Raw genomic sequence first — 20,833 nt, 5'->3', positions numbered from 1 at the left:
TTTACTGTGGATATAGATACTTTTGTACCTGTTTCCTCCTGCATCTTCACAAGGTCCTTTGCTGTACGTTCATCTCTAGGAGAAAGAACGCTTCTCCTTCCTGAGCTGTATGACGGCTGCGTGGTCCCATGGTGTTTATACTTGCGTACTATTGTTTGTACAGATGAATGTGGTACCTTCAGGCATTTGGAAATTGCTCCCAAAAATGAACCCGACTTGGAGGTCAACAATTTGATTTTCCCATGATGAGGAAAGAGGAAAGAGGCACTGAGTCTGAAGGTAGGCCTTGAAATACATCCACAGGTACACCTACAATTGATGTCAATTAGCCCATCAGAAGCTTCTAAAGCTATGACAGTCAACTTAGTGTATGTAAACTTCTGACCCACTGGAATTGTGATACAATGAATTATAAGTGAAATAATCTGTCTGTAAACAATTGTTGTAAAAATTACTTGTGTCATGCGCAAAGTAGATGTCCTAACCGACTTGCCAAAACCAGTTTCTTAAAAAGACATTTGTGGAGTGGTTGAAAAATGAGTTTATGACTCCAACCTAAGTGTATGTAAACTTATGACTTCAACTGTACCTATACCTGTTGTTAATGTTTATTTATTTAACCCTTATTTTAGCAGATAAATTGGGATTCTGTGGTAAATTGACTGATAATAAATTATCATTTACATGTCAGACCCTGTGGAAGATCCTGATTGCACTGAGCTTTTAAACTTTGTCAGGCATGTGTAATTATGTACTTGTGTATGCCTGTGTGCGTGTGTGTGGATATGTGTGTGTTAACGCTTCTGTTAGTATGCACCTGGCGCATCCATCTAGCCCTTTATCCATCAAACCTGTTCTGGAGCCCCGCTTCCTGTCATATTTCCACGTCGTGGATGACATCCAGATGTGTATGTTAACAAAGTTAGACTCCCAACCAGCCCTTTAAAAAAGATATTACTCTCTCATTATCAAAACAAACAGGGATTTGACTAGCTCCAGCAATATAACTTACACAAGCAAATCAGACACTCAAGTTGCCTTTGGGAGAGCATATTGAATTAACAATATGCAGACCCTTTAAATTGATCACTAGTCACAAATACTAACGAAATAAACACAATTATATAGCATTAATTACATTGGAGATGGCTCCACAGGAACAGGCATGCGATTTTGATTACAAACGTGATTAATTCTGTTTACTCCTGCGATTGATTTAATGAAGGTGGTTAGTCAGAGGGAAATGACTTTGTTGAAACATATCGTGTCTCGTGTCAGTCCTGGGTCGTGTTGATTAGGCACCAAATATAAGAAAACCAACTGAAACAGGGAGGGACAACATGAACATGAACTTTTCTCAATTTCGTTTTTTGTTGCAAAACGTTTTCCATTGCATGCCCTAATGAACATCACCCAAATAAGTTTTCTAGGCTTTAAGGTTGGCGATGCCGTAGCTAAAGTCTGGGCTGGTAAGATGGCCTAAGGCCCCCTGCAATGTGGTGGGAGGATGTTTGGTTTCATATAATCAAGTTCCTGCAAAGAAGCGTGGGAGTACAGAGGAACAAACCTCCTCTCTGGTCAAAAGTAGTGCAATATATAGAGAATAGGGTGCCATTTGAGACACAACCTTCCTCTCTCAAGGCTAATACACAGCCATGCCTATGATATTAGTACAAATGCCAATTTAGATCAATTATGTAGTTCAATGTTGATTTTTAAGGCATCAAAAAATAACTGAAGTTTTATGATTGCTATTAACATTGCCCATGTGGAGTTCAATCACAAGCCAGTTATCTACACTATTTTATTTCTGTCACCCACTCTCTCTTAGTCCCTCTCCCTCCTTTTTTTCTCTCACTACCTTGTTCATTCTCCCCTCACCTTAGACTTCTTGGTCACATTTCAAAAGGCCTCCTCCTTGTCCCTCACCTGAACATACAAACAGAAACACACACACACACACAGCAGGTTAATTTGAGGGAATGTGATTAAGTCACGGGCTCTGACAAGAGACAGAGAATGCCAGACACCCATTGGAGAGAAACGTGTTTATCAACAACGGCAATGCCTTGTGTGCCAAACTGACCCGCGTCGCCAAGAACTGACATCCTCCCAGACGTGATTGTTCCATTCCACTCACTTACCTGTCTGGTTCCATTTGGGTTTAGCTGACTAGTACATTTTACACATTACAAATGTACACGTGGTTGGCTTGACGTAAACCCAACATGACACATTCCAGGCACTTGTACCTACGTACCACTGGGGTCTATGACTATTTCAAGCAAGGCAGCTTTGAAAATTTGTCTTGTCGCTTGCAGCAGGTACTATATGCTACCTATTGTGTCTCAAATGCTGGTTCTTGTGAATTTTCTGTCAAAATTAACAATGTTTTAGTAACGTGTTGTAATAAAGCTGGTACCACTAAAGATTATTGCTGTGCCATGTTCCTTTTCCCCCGATATCATCAGCAGCTCTACCATTTCCTCTGTGATGGTTATCACCTAAACCCAAGGACCTCATCACGAGTCACGACCAAAATGTCAGCACTGTTCTGTTCCATCGATAATCCAATTCAATCTCACTTTATTTACGATGTCCTTGTTAATAGAATTATCCATTGGCAGCCATGAGTTTAATAGGCGAGGAGGGAGGAAATTCATTTATCGAGAAAGGCATAGCCAGGAAAACAGCATCATTTCAGCAAGCTAGCTAGCTATACAGTGCATTTAGGAAGTATTCAGTACCCTTGACTTTCACATTTTGTTATGTTACAAGCCTTATTCTAATATGGATTAAATAGTTTTTGTTCCTCAATCGGCACACAATACCCCATAATGACAAAGCAAAAACAGGTTTTTAGAAATGTTAACAAATTTATAAAAAATGTAAAGCTGAAATATCACATTTACATAATTATTCAGACCTTTTACCCAGTACACAGTTGGCGGAGATTACAGCCTTTCATCAAGGATCTCTTTGTCTACATCAAGGTTCTCCCATCTACATAAAGGAACTGTGGAACTCTGACAGAGTGACCATCGGGTTCTTGGTCACCTCCCTGACCAAGATACTTCTCCCCCAGTTGCTCAATTTGTCCAGGCAGACAGCTCTAGGAAGAGTTTTGGTAGTTCCAAAGTTTCTTCCATCTAAGGATTATTGAGGCCACTGTGTTCTTGGGGACCTTCAATGCTGCAGAAATGGTACCCTTCCCCAGATCTGTGCCTCGATACAACTCCTTCGATCTCATGGGTTGGTTTTTGCTCTGTCATGCAGTCAACTGTGGGACCTTACATAAACAGGTGTGTGCCTTTCCAAATCATGTCCAATCAATTGAATTTACCACAGGTGGACTCCAATCAAGTTCTAGAAACATCTCAAGGATGATCAATGGAAACAGGATGCACCTGAGCTCAATTTCAAATCTCATAGCAAAGGGTCTGAATTCTTACATAAATAAGGTATTTCTGTTTTTTATTTTTTTATAAATGTGGTAAAAAACCTGTTTTCACTTTATGGGGTATTGTGTATAGATTGATGAGAAAAAAATGTTTTAAAATTTTTTTAGAATGAGGCTGTAACGTAACGTGTAAAAAGCCAATACTTTCCGAATGCACAGTATATCAATGCATTATGTAAACTGCGAAGCTTCATATCAATGCACAATCTAAATTGATGCTGCGAATCCGCCATAGAAATAGAAAGAATATAAGCTCCGGTAATATGGATAGCCTAGTGCCATATGTCCACCAGATCCACATGAGTTTTGCCGTATGTGTCACGGTCATTGTAAGAAGCGGACCAAGGTGCAGCGTGGTAAGCGTGCATACTCCTTTTTATTTGAATGTCGCCAACAAAACAATAAACAATACAAAACGACCGTGATGCTTAACAGGGGTATGATGCCTCTAACAAAGTTAACTTCCCACAAACACAAAAGGGAAAAAGGCTGCCTAAGTATGATTCCCAATCAGAGAGAACGATAGACAGCTGTCCCTGATTGAGAACCATACCCGGACAAAACAAAGAAATACAAAAACATAGAAAATAGAACATAGAATGCCCACCCAAATCACACCCTGACCAAACCAAAATAGAGACATAAAAAGCTCTCTAAGGTCAGGGCGTGACAATATGTTGTTTTTGCGAAATGTCTAGCCTGCATTTTCCGTACTTGATGCACATGTGGTTTGCATAATAGAAAAGATCATTTTTGCCCTGTTTGACCAAAGCTAATAATTAGAAAAAGATGAGTTATTCTCCTATTGACCTACTGGCTGGCTGTGCTACCAACAGACTGGTGCACAAGGGCACATTAGAACAATAAATATAGTTTGTGTTGATTCCTCTGTCACACATCTCTAGCAACATGAATACATTTAACTGGTTGTTTACATATTGAGTACTAATTTCAAATCACTAGCTTGCCGTGCATGATGGCATGCTGAATTACGCACAGAACAGTTCTGTGCATATGTATTTTGCACACCATTCTGTTGGCTGGTTTCATGAAAACTAGCCAACAGGGCGCACTACCCAAGTGTAGTAATAATGAATTGTCACAGTGACCTTCTTACTGGAGACATATTTTCAGTCGTATCTTCTCATCTCTAACTACACAATAGCCATTATCATTTAGTCTCTGTATGGTGCCACCCCCACCATGGGGAACTTTTATGAACTTACGGACTGTTTTATGTATGACGACTTCCGCCAGAACACAAAGAGTTTGACACATCTGGTGGACATGAAGCTTATCTATTGAACGGTTTGGAGCAATGGGCCATTTTGCATGGCCTGGTGCCCCGGTTGGGTGGAGATTTCTCTTTAGGATCAATGGAATGGTCAAAAATGAGCAAACCCAGGGCACCGGGCCATGCAAAACAAATTTGCCTTAAACGTTAGTCGTCAAAACCATTCATCTTGAGGCGATTGGGGGAGCAGAGTTCTAAAATACAATCTGATTTGATTTGATTTGATATCACGCAATATGTGAAACTGGATTATGATCATTTGCTGGTAAAAAAGGGGAGGTGCAAAAACATTAGTTTGCTCTCTATTTTAATTTGCTCCATGACAAGGAGCCCAAGTATAAGGCCGTCACTAGTTAACACCGCCACAAAGTCATGAACCTTGTCTATTTCTACTTTTTCTCTTCTTTTAATCTGATTTTAAATCTAACTCTCACCTTAACCCTAACCTTAACCACACTGCTAACCTTATTTTAACGCTTAGCTTAAATTAAGACCAAAAAGCTCAAGTTGTTTTCATGCATTTGTAAGATAGAGCCAATTCTGACTTTGTGGCTGTTTTATCTAGTGGAAACCCAAGTGTAGGCTACAGAGAAAATGTATTTGGCTCTCAGCCAACTCGCGAATAGGAAGAACTTTGCATTAGGTGTTTCTGACTAATTAACATTGCCATGCTGGTGGGTGGCAACTTTTAAATAAATCCGAGCCCTAAACGAAACGTAGGCTGAAAATAATATACACATTATGTTATAAGAATAGACACATAAGACTCACGAAAACATCAGAAGTCACACATTCAGGTTTGGCACTTCAAGCCCAAATACACAAAAGTATGTGGAACACCTGCTCGTCTAACATCTCACTCCAAAATCTTAGGCATTAATACAGAGTTGGCCCCCCTTTTGCTGCTATAACCGCCTCCACTCTTCTGGGAAGGCTTTCCACGAGATGTTGGAACATTGCTGCGGGGACTTGCTTCCATTCAGCCACAAGAGCATTATTGAGGTCGGGCACTGATGTTGGGAAATTAGGCCTGGCTCGCAGTCTGTGTTCCAATTCATCCCAAAGGTGTTTGATGGGGGTGAGGTCAGGACTCTGTCTCGACAAACCATTTCTGTAGCGACCTCTCTTTGTGCACGGGGGCATTGTCATGCTGAAACAGGAAAAGGCCTTCTCCAAACTGTAGCCACAAAGTTGGAAGCACAGAATCGTCTAGAATGTCATTGTATGCTGTAGCATTAAGATATCCTTTCACTGGAACTAAGGCCTAGGCCGGACCATGAAAAACAGCCCCAGACTATCATTCCTCCTCCGCCAAACTTTACAGTTGGCTCTATGCATTAGGGCAGGTAGCATTCTCCTGGCATCCTCCAATCCCAGATTCGTCCGTCGGACTGCCAGAGTGTGAAGCGTGATTCATCACTCCAGATGACACGTTTCCACTGCACCAGTGTCCTATGGTGGCGAGCTTTACACCACTCCAGCCGACGCTTGGCATTGCGTAGGATGAAGCTGCTCGGGCCATGGAAACCCATTACGTGAAGCTCCCGATGAACAGTTCTTGTGCTGACTTTGCTTCCAGAGACATATTGGAACTCAGTAGTGAGTGTTGCAACTGAGGACAAACAATTTTTAGTAAGGCTCTACTGCATTGTTTCAATGGAGATTGCATGGGGGTGTGCTTGATTGTATACACCTATCAAATAAAAAGTGGATTTCTACTGGTATGGGTGCTTAAGCATATACACACTCCAAACTAACTCATTTAATTTAGCGTTATACAGTCAAGGAATACTTTGTTTCATTCAGTCTCCCATGATCCATCCCTTTTAAGATATGCCATATAAAGACATCTCTCACTTGCTTTGTTACTTGTGAAGGAATGCAATCAATGTAGGCACAAAAATTGTGGTAAATTCAATTGATTGGACATGATTTGGAAATGCACACATCTGTCTATGTAAGGTCCCACTATTGACAGTGCATGTCAGAGCAAATACCAAGCCATGAGGTTGAAGGAATTGTCCGTAGAGCTCCGAGACAGGATTGTGTCAAGGCACAGATCTGGGGAAGGGTACCAAAAAATGTATGCAGCACTGAAGGTCCCCAAAAACACATTGGCCTCCATAATTCTTAAATGGAAGAAGTTTGTAACCACAAATAAATGTGCACAAATTTCAAAAAAACTGGTTTTGCTTTTTCATTATGGGTTATTGTGTGTTGCTTGATGTGGGGAAAAAAACAATTCAATACATTTTGGAATAAGGCTGTAACGTAACAAAATGAGGAAAACGTCAAGAATACTTTCCAAATGCACTGTACTTCCTCAATCGAAACAAACTTTTTGAAGTTAAAATGTTTTTATTTTCCAACATTATAAACAATTAAGTTTCTCAGAGCTTAATTACTAGATGGTAGTGACGTCATATCTATGAGATTAACATGCTGACCACACCGCTCAAGTTAGGTGTAAGAGCATTGCAAAATAAATGTACACATTCATGTTATCCAATAATGTCATCCAAACTGTGCTCATGTCAACGAGCATCTGCATAGCCAAGTGCTAAACTTGGTTATATTTTTGACTCTTGACACACTGCAAGCCCCACCTCTCCCATCTCGTCATTGGTTTTTAGGAGCATATACCCATGTGGGCGATCGAAAGCTGAACTGAGGTCCACACTCCAGTCGGTGGTGATAATGCACCTTAAAGTTGGTTGCCAACCACCATATGAAGTCCAAAGAAGAAGAAGAAGAAGACTGAAGGAGGAGAGATTACTAGAAACGAACTCGGTTTACCATTTTATCTGTGGATTAATTGTCAGAGTAGAGGACCTTGTGCATATCAGGTAAAATAACAACTCAATGTTTATTTCCCAGGACAAATTAGTGAGTAACAAAAAGCTAGCAAAATGGCCATGAATGTTTCATGCGTTTTGATGTGTACTCAAATTAACATAGTTGGTTCAGAGTTCGCTTTGATATTTCAACCTGCGTGTCCTGATCGCGTCTGGTGTGAATGGACAAGTCTAGTCAGCATGTAAGCTTACGGGCTATGTCATAAAAAAAAATGAAATCCCCCAAAATATGAAATCCAAATTATTTGGACGAGGCTCAATGTTAATTTAGCTCACGAGATGACCACAAGATCTCAGTGCAAGAGGCGTCACTACAGTCCCTGGTTCGAATCCAGGCTGTATCACATCCAGCCGTGATTGGGAGTCCCATAGCGTGGCGCAAAATTGGCCCAGCGCCGTCCGTGTTTGGCCGGGGTAGGCCGTCATTGTAAGTAAAAATGTGTTCTTAACTGACTTGCCTAGTTAATCTTAGGGCTGCTAGCGGGACACCTACGACAACATCCGGTGAAATTGCGAAATTCAAAATGCAAAAATATTAATATTAAACATTAATGAAAATATAAGTGTCTGACATCATTTAAAAGCTTAACTTCTTGTTAATCCAACCGCGTTGTCAGATTTTTAAAAGGCTTTACGGTGAAAGCATACCATGCAATTATCTGAGGACAGCGCCCCACATCAAAATACTTTTTCAACCAGCACAGGCATCACAAAATCACAAATAGTGATTAAATAAATCACTTACCTTTGAAGATCTTCCTCTGTTTGCAATCCCAAGGGTCCCAGCTGCACAACGAATGGTCGTTTTGTTTGATAAAGTCCTTTATATCCAAAAAAGTCTGTTTAGTTGGCGCCATTGACTTTACTAATCCATGCATGCAAACGAATCCAAAAAGTTACCTGTAAAGTTTGTCCAAACAAGTCAAACGATGTTTCTAATTAATCCTCACGTACTCTCATATCTAAATAAATGATCAAATTTAAGACGGAGAATAGTATGTTCAATAGGGAAGATAAATAACGAAGAGCGGGCACCTCATTCACATGTGCATCAAGACTACTTTTCTAATGAGGTACACCTTGGAAAAACTACAACTACTTGTTCATTTTTCAAATACAAGCCTGAAACGTTTTATAAAGACTGTTGACAACCAATGGAAGCCATAGGTACTGCAATCCGGGTGCTTTTTGGTTGTAAATTCAATTGGCCAACAAAGGAATGGCCTGGGAGCTCAAAAAAAACATTTTCCGGATGGATTTTCTACAGTTGTAGAAACTTTAGAGTGTTTTCTATCCAATGCTACCAATTATATGCATATCTTAGCTTCTGGGCCTGAGTAACAGGCCGTTTACTTTGGGCAAGTCAGACTATCCGAACTTCCAAACACTGCCCTGGATCCCTAAGAAGTTGTTAAATAAAACATGTAAAATTAAAAGATCTGAGAGGTACTCCCATATCTTCACTCCTCCCACGCACAATCTCTCACGTCCAAACATTCTCCCTTTTGCTCCAACACTTTAACATCGTATCATACCAGAGAAAACATGGGAGAGAGATGGTTTGACTGGCTTTTGTCAATCAAGGCTGAAGAAAGGCCAACCACTTTGGGGCTCATATTCATAAAGCGTCTCAGAGTAGGAGTGCAGATCCAGGATCAGTTTTGACTTTTAGGTCTTAATGAATCACATTACATGGGCAGGGGAGATCTGCATTCCTACTCTGAGACACTATGAATACGGGCCCAGCTCATGTGAACAGAGGGGTGAATTAAATACCAGATGTGTGTGGCATCTGTTTTCAATTAGAGTACTACTAATCGAAGTTAAAACAACATTCCACCACTAAAAGGTGCTGAAGGCAAATTACAGAAAGTGAAAACATTGGAATCATATGAGGCAGAGAAAGGAGTGTTTGGCACTCATCTAAAACAGTAACATGGTAATGTATTAGACCGTGTCTATAGCAGGTTAGTTTAAGTTACTGTACATAATGTAAGTGACAAATGAGGGAGTTGGTAACACCATGGTTGTGAGTTCAACACCATGCTACAACCACCAAAACCTTCAAAAGATACTTAAACCAACCCACTCCTTTCACCATTTATTATTCACCAAACCAATTCCTTTGACCAAACTACAACTGTTTACCAAACCGCTCAAAACCAACCTACTCCTTATTTCGTTCACAGAGAAAGGAAGTTCCCCTCAGGTAAAAAATAAATAAATAACATACAGTTGTCCATTTCACAAATACCCAACATTACAGCACTGTGACCTCATGAGGCTGAGACTAGCTTTGTGTTCATCTCCATGGGAACCATACGAGCAGGGAGATCCCATCCCAATTCTGACACCAGTGTAGCAAATGTGTTAATTTATTCAGACAGACAATATGGCTTCTTCTTTTACTGAACTAGGAGCTGGAGACACACAAATAAAATTCACGTGGGGCAGACTAGACCCTAAACTATGAAAAAGAAAGAAAGTCACTCTCTGTATTACTCCTAGTTATGTATTATTACGTGACTAAAACTACATTTCGTTGAGTCTATGCCCAGTGTCATAACTTTCTAAAAATGTTCCAAGCTCCCTCTTCTGAACCACAAAATGGGTCTGAGAACAACCCCTCTCCAAAGACCACTGGGACCATTACAAATCAATACAGCCCATTGAGTCAGCTGATAGTCTGCAGTGTTATACACAGCAGGCTGGGCATTCCCAATGGCAAAACAATGGGAACAGAAATGGAAGGTATGTTACAGAAATATGAGATTTGGTATCGTTTCTATATCATATTTTTCTGTTTCTGTGTCTCACGAAGAATGGCTAAGACTGATTAGGTTAATGAAACATTTCTAGAAATGTTGGGCAGCAAATAAATTAAAAAGACATGACATATGACTGCCATATGTAATGTTGAATTCATAGATGTTGACAGTACCAGTCTACAGTCTTATGATCTTTTTTAGCGTTTTTGGGAAATTATTTATAAGAAATACTTTAAAAATGTTAAATCCTTTTACAGAATACCTTAGATATTGAGTAATGGAACGCGAGGTCAGCTCAATGGCAGAGCAGTTAAAAAATGTATTATTTGAACAGATGTGACTCCTTACTCACCAAGCCCTTTTACTAGAGTATCACTAGAGCCTTGTCTCAACACGTTCTGAGCTTCACACTATTCATAGTTGGTATCTCAGCTTCTTAGATCCTTGCCGAGGCATACCTCTCCCTCCCTTCTCCTACATAAATGATTCTGACAGTGGAGTAAAGGTACTTTAGGTGGGTGTTAATCAACCGCAACCCTCAATCTTTAGTGGAAGAGTGTGTCATGGAAGGGAACGTGTCAGAACTTGTCATGAGCATTTTTGGTTGTCTCATCAAACAGGAAATGCAAGTGCGTATCCACAGTTATGGACAGTGAATCAGGCGTTTGTCTTTTGACGCCAAAAGGTATCAGGGGACGGATATTGATGTGACACCCACGGGTGCAGTTCAGAGAGAAGCTGGCGGGGTATCAAAACTTTTTAAACATTTTGTTGTGTTACAGCCTGAATTTAATATGTATTAATTTGAGATGTTGTGTCACTGGCCTACACGCAATACCCCATAATGTCAAAGTGGAATTATGCTTTTAGAGGTTTTTACAAATTAATTAAAAATTAAATGAGTCTTTAAATATTCAACTCCCTTTGTTATGGCAAGCCTAAAGTTCAGGAGTAAAGATTTGCTAAACAAGTCACATAATAAGTTGAATGGACTCTGTGTGCAATAATAGTGTTTACCATGATTTTGGAATAACTACCTCATCTCTGTACCCCACACATCCAATTATCTGTAAGGTCCCTCAGTCGAGCAGTGAATTTCAAACACAGATTCAACCAGAAAGACCAGGGAAGTTTTCCAATGCCTCGCAAAGAAGTGCACCTATTGTTATAGGTGCCCTGTAGATGGTTAACATTTTTAAAAGCAGACAGTGAATATCCCTTTGAGCATTGTGAAGTTATTAATTACACTTTAGATGGTGATCAATCATTACACCCAGTCCCTATAAAGATACAGGCGTCCTTCCTAACTCAGTTGCCGGAGAGGAAGGAAACCCCTCAGGGAGTTCACCATGAGGCCAATAGTGACTTTAAAACATTTACAGAGTTTAATGGCTGTGATAGGAGAAAACTGAGGATGAAGCAAATACCTTGTAGTTACTCCACAATACTAACCTAAATGACAAAGTGAAAAGAAGGAAGCCTGTACATAATACAAATATTCCAAAACATGCATCCTGTTTGCAATAAGTAAAACTGCTAAAAATGTGGCAAAGAAATTAACTTTATGTTTGGGGCAAATTAAACACATCACTGAGTACCAGTATTCATATTTTCAATCATGGTGGTGGCTCATGCTATTGGTATGCTTGTCATCGGCAAGGTCTAGGGAGGTTTTTAGGATAAAAATAAACAAAATAGTTAAGCACAGACAAAATCCTGGAGGAAAAGCTTTCCAACAGACAATGAAAGACAAATTCACCATTCAGCAGGACAATAACCTAAAACACAGGGCTAAATATACACTGGAGTTGCTTATCAATATGACATTGAATGTTCCTGAGTGGCCTAGTTACAGATTTGACTTTAATCGCTTGAAAATATATGGCAAGACTTGTATGATGGCACCAGGAGAGGATGGCTGCCTTGTTTGTAACTTATTCTGTACATAATATTGCTGCTAAAGTCTCTTATGACCGAAAATAGATTCTGGACAGCGATTACTCACCTCGAATTGGACTAAGAATATTTCTTTAATGAGTCAGATGGGAAAGATATACTCCAAACAGGCCCTCATCCCTGTCGATCGCAGGAGAAAAAACAGACATTTCGCGGAAGGAGATCGTGGTGCTTTGTGAGGATCAGGCGACGAGTGGCTAATCTGCCTTTGCCATTCGTACTGTTAGCCAACATTCAATCGCTGGAAAATAACTGGGACAAACTAAAAGCAAGTATATCCTACAAACGGGACATTAAAAACAATAATATCTTATGTTTCACCGAGTCGTGGCTGAACGACGACATTAACATACAGCTGGAGGGTTATACACTCTATCGGCAGGATAAAACAGCAGCCTCTGGTAAGACACGGGGTGGCAGACTATGTAAATTTGTAAACAACAGCTGGTGAACTATATCTAAGGAAGTCTCGAGGTTCGGGGCCCTTATTATATCCACCTCACTCCGAGAACTACATTTTAATAGAAAACGCAAAAAAATTATACATTTGTGACATCAATATGACAAAGGATTCAGTTATATGAGATCTGTATGTAAAACATTTACATTTGACATTTTAGAAATTTAGCAGAATCTCTTATCCAGAGCGCCTTACAGTAAGTGCATAATCTTAATTAAGATAGCTAGGTAAGACAACCACATATCACAGTAAAATATAAAAGATACAAGCATTCCATTCCAGCTTACAAATGGATACAGTACCTTCAGAAAGTATTCATACGCCATGACTTATTCCACATTTTGTTGTGTTACAGCCTAAATTCAAAATGGATTATTTTGTATGTTTTCTCACCCATCTACACACAATACCCCATAATGACATAGTGAAAACATGTTTGTAGACATTTTTTTATTACATAAGTTTTCACATAACTGAGTCAATACATGTTTGAATCACAGATGTCAGTCTTTCTGGGTAAGTCTCTAAGAGATTTGCAAATTATTATTTTTAAAATTCTTCAAGCTCTGTCAAGTTCAAATCAAATCATATTTGTCACATGTGCCGAATACAACAGGTGTAGACCTTACATTGAAATGCTTACTTACAAGCCCTTAACCAACAATACAGTTTTAAGAAAATACCTAAAGAAAGTAAGAGATAAAAGTAACAAATAATTAGAAGCAGCAGTAAAATAACAATAGCGAGGCTATATGCAGGGGATTACGGGACAGAGTCAATGTGCGGGGGCACCGATGTCGAGGTCATTGAGGTAATATGTACATGTAGGAAGAGTTATTAAAGTGACTATGCATATACAATAATAGAGAGTAGCAGCAGCGTAGAAGAGGGGGCAATGCAAATAGTCTGGGTAGCCATTTGATTAGATGTTCAGGAGTCTTATGGCTTGGGGGTAGAAGCTGTTTAGAAGCCTCTTGGACCTAGACTTGGCGTTCCAGTACCGCTTGCTGTGTCTATGACTTGGGTGGCTGGAGTCTTTGACAATTTTTAGGGCCTTCCTCTGACACTGCCTGATATAAAGGACCTGGATGGCAGGACGTTTGGCCCCGGTGATGTACTGGGCAGTACACACTACCCTGGTGTTGGAGTCGTGCCTGGCAGTGCAGTCACGAGTGAACAGGGAGAACAGGAGGGGACTGAGCACGCACCCCTGAGGGGCCACCTTGTTCAGGATCAGCGTGGTGGATGTGTTGCACATTTAACATGCTGGTAGAGATTAGGTAGAACAGATTTGAGTTTCCCTGCTAATCAAAGCGCTACCCAGACCCATATTTTTCACTGCTGCTACTCTCTGTTTATTATCCATGCATAGTCACTTTACCTCTACCTACAGTTGAAGTAGGAAGTTTACATACACTTAGGTTGGAGTCATTAAAACTCATTTTTCAACCACTCCACACATTTCTTGTTAACAAACTATAATTTTGGCAAGTCGGTTAGGACATCTACTTTGTGCATGACACAAGTAATTTTTCCAACAATTGTTTACAGACTAGATTATTTGACTGTATCACAATTCCAGTGGGTCAGAAGTATACATACACTAAGTTGACTGTGACTTTAAACAGCTTGGAAAATTCCAGAAAACAATGGCATGGCTTTAGAAGCTTCTGATAGGATAATTGACATCATTTGAGTCAATTGGAGGTGTACCTGTGGATGTATTTCAAGGCCTACCTTCAAACTCAGTGCCTCCTTGCTTGACAACATGGGAAAATCAACAGAAATCAGTCAAGACCACAGAAAAAAAACATTGTAGACCTCCAAGTCTGTTTCATCGTTGGGAGCAATTTCCAAACGCCTGAAGGTACCACGTTCATCTGTAGAAACAATAGTACGCAAGTATAAACACCATGGGACCACGCAGCCATCATAACGCTCAGAAAGGAGATGTGTTCTGTCTCCTAGAGATGGTCATACTTTGGTGCGAAAAGTGCAAATCAATCCCAGAACAACAGCCATGGACCTTATGAAGATGCTGGAGGAAACAGGTACAAAAGTATCTATATCCACAGTAAAACAAGTCCTATAATCGACATAACCTGAAAGGTCACTCAACAAGGAAGAAGCCACTGCTCCAAAACCACCATAAAAAAATCCAGACTACGGTTTGCAAATGCACATGCACAAAGATCGTACTTTTTGGAGAAATGCCCTCTGGTCTGATGAAACAAAAATAGAACTGTTTGGCCATAACATCGTTATGTTTGGAGGAAAAGGGGGAAGGCTTGCAAGCCGAAGAGCAGCATCATGTTGTGCGGGTGCTTTACTGCAGGAGGGACTGATGCATTTCACAAAATACATGGCATCATGAGGAATTAAAATTATGTGGATATATTGAAGCAAAATCTCAAGACAATAGTCAATAGTTAAAGCTTGGTCGCAAATGATTCTTCCAAATGCACAATGACCCCAAGCATACTTCCAAAGTTGTGGCAAAAGGGCTTAAGGACAACAAAGCCAAGGTATTGGAGTGGCCATCACAAAGCCCTGACCTCAATCCCATAGAAAATTTGTGGGCAGAACTGAAAAAGCGTGTGTGAGCAAGGAGGCCTACAAACCTGACTCAGTTACACCAGCTCTGTCAGGAGGAATGGGCAAGGGTGCCTATAAATTTGTCTGCAAATGTATGTTAGCATTTTTACTCAGCTAGAGTGTGTCTGTAGTTACACATCACACTATTACTGTTTTGGAATATAATGTTCAAAATATTTTCTTGAATAGCCTCTATATCGTGTGCATATTTAACCATTAATATGTTTAACCATTGATATGTTCTAGGGGCCATTTCGAAACCTTAAGGAGCATCAGGTACTTCTAGAATGTCTACCAATGGTCACTCAAGACATTTATGAAGTATAAATAGCCCTCACATTAGATTAGGGACTGCAAAAATACTATATTAATGATTAGTAAATGGGTTATAAGGACCTAAACATCTTATGAATAAAATTATGAATAATTCATACATAATTAAAAAGTTGTTTACAAATTTGTGAATAATAATAATTAAATGGTGAGCAAACTGTTTGTAAATACATTATAAATGGTTTATTACTGAACTTTATTATAAAGTTTTACCGGTGCCTGAATTGACATGTTGTACCCCATGCTTGAAGTGGACTGAAATAGGTGCCGTACACATTTTGGGTTCCGCTGTTGTGCCGAAAATCTTCCCCCTGCCAGAAACTCCCCCCCCCCCAGGATAGGCAACTGAAATTAATAATTAATGTATTTGTGTTATATTAAACATAGAGGGAGTAAAATGTTGACAAGCAATAAACAGTTCAGAAAACTATGGCTGAATTATTATCCTTACACATTCAAAAATACAATTTGAAAAAGACATGGGAGAGATGACGAATATTGGCAAAGAGATTCATTTATAGACTAATACAAAGTCAGTAGCGGATTTAGTTACTGGCGACATGGGCGGGCGACATGGGCAGCCGCCCAGGGTGGCATCTTGCCGGGGGAGGCTCCGGGTACCCCAGGGTGCGGGCGGGAGCAGGCGATGAAGGGGGGGTTCGCCCAGGGCGCCATACAAGCTAGAACTGCCACATACACTTGAAACAAATAGCCAAACTGAAAACTGCAGACAAAAAATGCTTTCTGCTACTAAGAGCAGTGAAATATAGGCTTAACTGGCAACGGAGTGATGAGCAGAACTCTCAACTAGCAAGCAAGTCCCGGCAATGAAGAACGCGAAGGGGGGGGGGGATTCTTGCAGGGGAGAGATTTTTGGCACAACACCGGTACTCTTCATCTTTAGGTGTCTGTACTCATCATATTTTTAAACCAATATTCTATAAGATTCAGAATCACCTTTATTCGCCAAGTGCATTTAAACATACTCAGAATTGTATATGGGGATATGGCGCTGCTAGTGATAGATAACATTTAGACACATACAGACAGAGGGATTGACACCAAGTTTATATATAGTACATTATATACAAAATAGATAAAGTGAACATAGATGGGATATACAAATTTACAGTATAAATACATCTATATGCAGAGGTAGGGATGCTCCGTAACGTATAATGATAGGTGCCTATGTACAGTGTATGTAGTGTTTTGTACAGATGAATCGAGTGCGATTCCAGTATAGGGCAGTAATTATGTGTAGTTCAACGGTAGCTTGATGCAGTGAGCAGCATGTACCTATAATTTGAATTTTGTTGACACATTCAATATCAAATCAAATCAAATCAAATGTATTTATATAGCCCTTCGTACATCAGCTGCTATCTCAAAGTGCTGTACAGAAACCCAGCCTAAAACCCCAAACAGCAAGCAATGCAGGTGTAGAAGCACGGTGGCTAGGAAAAACTCCCTAGAAAGGCCAAAACCTAGGAAGAAACCTAGAGAGGAACCAGGCTATGTGGGGTGGCCAGTCCTCTTCTGGCTGTGCCGGGTGGAGATTATAACAGAACATGGCCAAGATGTTCAAATGTTCATAAATGACCAGCATGGTCGAATAATAATAAGGCAGAACAGTTGAAACTGGAGCAGCAGCACAGTCAGGTGGACTGGGGACAGCAAGGAGTCATCATGTCAGGTAGTCCTGGGGCACGGTCCTAGGGCTCAGGTCCTCCGAGAGAGAGAAAGAAAGAGAGAATTAGAGAGAGCATATGTGGGGTGGCCAGTCCTCTTCTGGCTGTGCCGGGTGGAGATTATAACAGAAAATGGCCAAGATGTTCAAATGTTCATAAATGACCAGCATGGTCGAATAATAGTAAGGCAGAACAGTTGAAACAGGAGCAGCAGCATGGCCAGGTGGCTCAGTGACAGTGACTCAGCCCCTGTAATAGGGTTAGAGGCAGAGAATCCCAGTGGAAAGAGGGGAACCGGCCAGGCAGAGACAGCAAGGGCGGTTCGTTGCTCCAGAGCTTTTCCGTTCACCTTCCCACTCCTGGGCCAGACTACACTCAATCATATGACCCACTGAAGAGATGAGTCTTCAGTAAAGACTTAAAGGTTGAGACCGAGTTTGCGTCTCTGACATGGGTAGGCAGACCGTTCCATAAAAATTGAGCTCTATAGGAGAAAGCCCTGCCTCCAGCTGTTTGCTTAGAAATTCTAGGGACAATTAGGAGGCCTGTGTCTTGTGACCGTAGCGTACGTGTAGGTATGTACGGCAAGACCAAATAAGAGAGATAGGTAGGAGCAAGCCCATGTAATGCTTTGTAGGTTAGCAGTAAAACCTTGAAATCAGCCCTTGCTTTGACAGGAAGCCAGTGTAGAGAGGCTAGCACTGGAGTAATATGATCACATTTTTGGGTTCTAGTCAGGATTCTAGCAGCCGTATTTAGCACTAACTGAAGTTTATTTAGTGCTTTATCCGGGTAGCCGGAAAATAGAGCATTGCAGTAGTCTAACCTAGAAGTGACAAAAGCATGGATTAATTTTTCTGCATCATTTTTGGACAGAAAGTTTCTGATTTTTGCAATGTTACGTAGATGGAAAAAAGCTGTCCTCGAAATGGTCTTGATATGTTCTTCAAAAGAGAGATCAGGGTCCAGAGTAACGCCGAGGTCCTTCACAGTTGTATTTGAGACGAGTGTACAACCATTAAGATTAATTGTCAGATTCAACAGAAGATCTCTTTGTTTCTTGGGACCTAGAACAAGCATCTCTGTTTTGTCCGAGTTTAATAGTAGAAAGTTTGCAGCCATCCACTTCCTTATGTCTGAAACACATGCTTCTAGCGAGGGCAATTTTGGGGCTTCACCATGTTTCATTGAAATGTACAGCTGTGTGTCATCCGCATAGCAGTGAAAGTTTACATTATGTTTTCGAATAACATCCCCAAGAGGTAAAATATATAGTGAAAACAATAGTGGTCCTAAAACGGAACCTTGAGGAACACCGAAATTTACAGTTGATTTGTCAGAGGACAAACCATTCAGAGACAAACTGATATCTTTCCGACAGATAAGATCTAAACCAGGCCAGAACATGTCCGTGTAGACCAATTTGGGTTTCCAATCTCTCCAAAAGAATGTGGTGATCGATGGTATCAAAAGCAGCACTAAGGTCTAGGAGCACGAGGACAGATGCAGAGCCTTGGTCCGATGCCATTAAAATGTCATTTACCACCTTCACAAGTGCCGTCTCAGTGCTATGATGGGGTCTAAAACCAGACTGAAGCATTTTGTATACATTGTTTGTCTTCAGGAAGGCAGTGAGTTGCTGCGCAACAGCCTTCTCTAAAATTTTTGAGAGGAATGGAAGATTCGATATAGGCTGAAAGTTTTTTATATTTTCTGGGTCAAGGTTTGGCTTTTTCAAGAGAAGGCTTTATTACTGCCACTTTTAGTGAGTTTGGTACACATCCCGTGGATAGAGAGCCGTTTATTATGTTCAACATAGGAGGGCCAAGCACAGGAAGCAGCTCTTTCAGTAGTTTAGTTGGAATAGGGTCCAGTATGCAGCTTGAAGGTTTAGAGGCCATGATTATTTTCATCATTGTGTCAAGAGATATAGTACTAAAACACTTGAGCGTCTCTCTTGATCCTAGGTCCTGGCAGAGTTGTGCAGACTCAGGACAACTGAGGTTTGGAGGAATACGCAGGTTTAAAGAGGAGTCCGTAATTTGCTTTCTAATAATCATAATCTTTTCCTCAAAGAAGTTCATGAATTTATCACTGCTAAAGTGAAAGTCATCCTCTCTTGGGGAATGCTGCTTTTTAGTTAGCTTTGCGACAGTATCAAAAAGGAATTTCGGATTGTTCTTATTTTCCTCAATTAAGTTAGAAAAATAGGATGATCGGGCAGCAGTAAGGGCTCTTCGGTACTGCACGGTACCGTCTTTCCAAGCTAGTCGGAAGACTTCCAGTTTGGTGTGGCGCCATTTCCGTTCCAATTTTCTGGAAGCTTGCTTCAGAGCTCGGGTATTTTCTGTATACCAGGGAGCTAGTTTCTTATGAGAAATGTTTTTAGTTTTTAGGGGTGCAACTGCATCTAGGGTATTGCGCAAGGTTAAATTGAGATCCTCAGTTAGGTGGTTAACTGATTTTTGTCCTCTGGCGTCCTTGGGTAGGCAGAGGGAGTCTGGAAGGGCATCAAGGAATCTTTGTGTTGTCTGTGAATTTATAGCACGACTTTTGATGTTCCTTGGTTGGGGTCTGAGCAGATTATTTGTTGCAATTGCAAACGTAATAAAATGGTGGTCCGATAGTCCAGGATTATGAGGAAAAACATTAAGATCCACAACATTTATTCCATGGGACAAAACTAGGTCCAGCGTATGACTGTGACAGTGAGTGGGTCCAGAGACATGTTGGACAAAACCCACCGAGTCGATGATGGCTCCGAAAGCCTTTTGGAGTGGGTCTGTGGACTTTTACATGTGAATATTAAAGTCACCAAAGATTAGAATATTATCTGCTATGACTACAAGGTCCAATAGGAATTCAGGGAACTCAGTGAGAAACGCTGTATATGGCCCAGGAGGCCTGTAAACAGTAGCTATAAAAAGTGATTGAGTAGGCTGCATAGATTTCATGACTAGAAGCTCAAAAGACGAAAACGTCATTTTTTTTTTTGTAAATTGAAATTCGCTATCGTAAATGTTAGCAACACCTCCGCCTTTGCGGGATGCACGGGGGATATGGTCACTAGTGTAGCCAGGAGGTGAGGCCTCATTTAAAACAGTAAATTCATCAGGCTTAAGCCATGTTTCAGTCAGGCCAATCACATCAAGATTATGATCAGTGATTAGTTCATTGACTATAATTGCCTTTGAAGTAAGGGATCTAACATTAAGTAGCCCTATTTTGAGATGTGAGGTATCATGATCTCTTTCAGTAATGACAGGAATGGAGGTGGTCTTTATCCTAGTGAGATTGCTAAGGCGAACACCGCCATGTTTAGTTTTGCCCAACCTAGGTCGAGGCACAGACACGGTCTCAATGGTGATAGCTGAGCTGACTACACTGACTGTGCTAGTGGCAGACTCCACTATGCTGGCAG

The sequence above is a fragment of the Oncorhynchus tshawytscha genome, linkage group LG11 (genome assembly GCF_018296145.1).
Source record: "Oncorhynchus tshawytscha isolate Ot180627B linkage group LG11, Otsh_v2.0, whole genome shotgun sequence".
Classification (NCBI taxonomy): Eukaryota; Metazoa; Chordata; class Actinopteri; order Salmoniformes; family Salmonidae; genus Oncorhynchus; species Oncorhynchus tshawytscha.
This window is presented reverse-complemented; position numbering follows the sequence as displayed.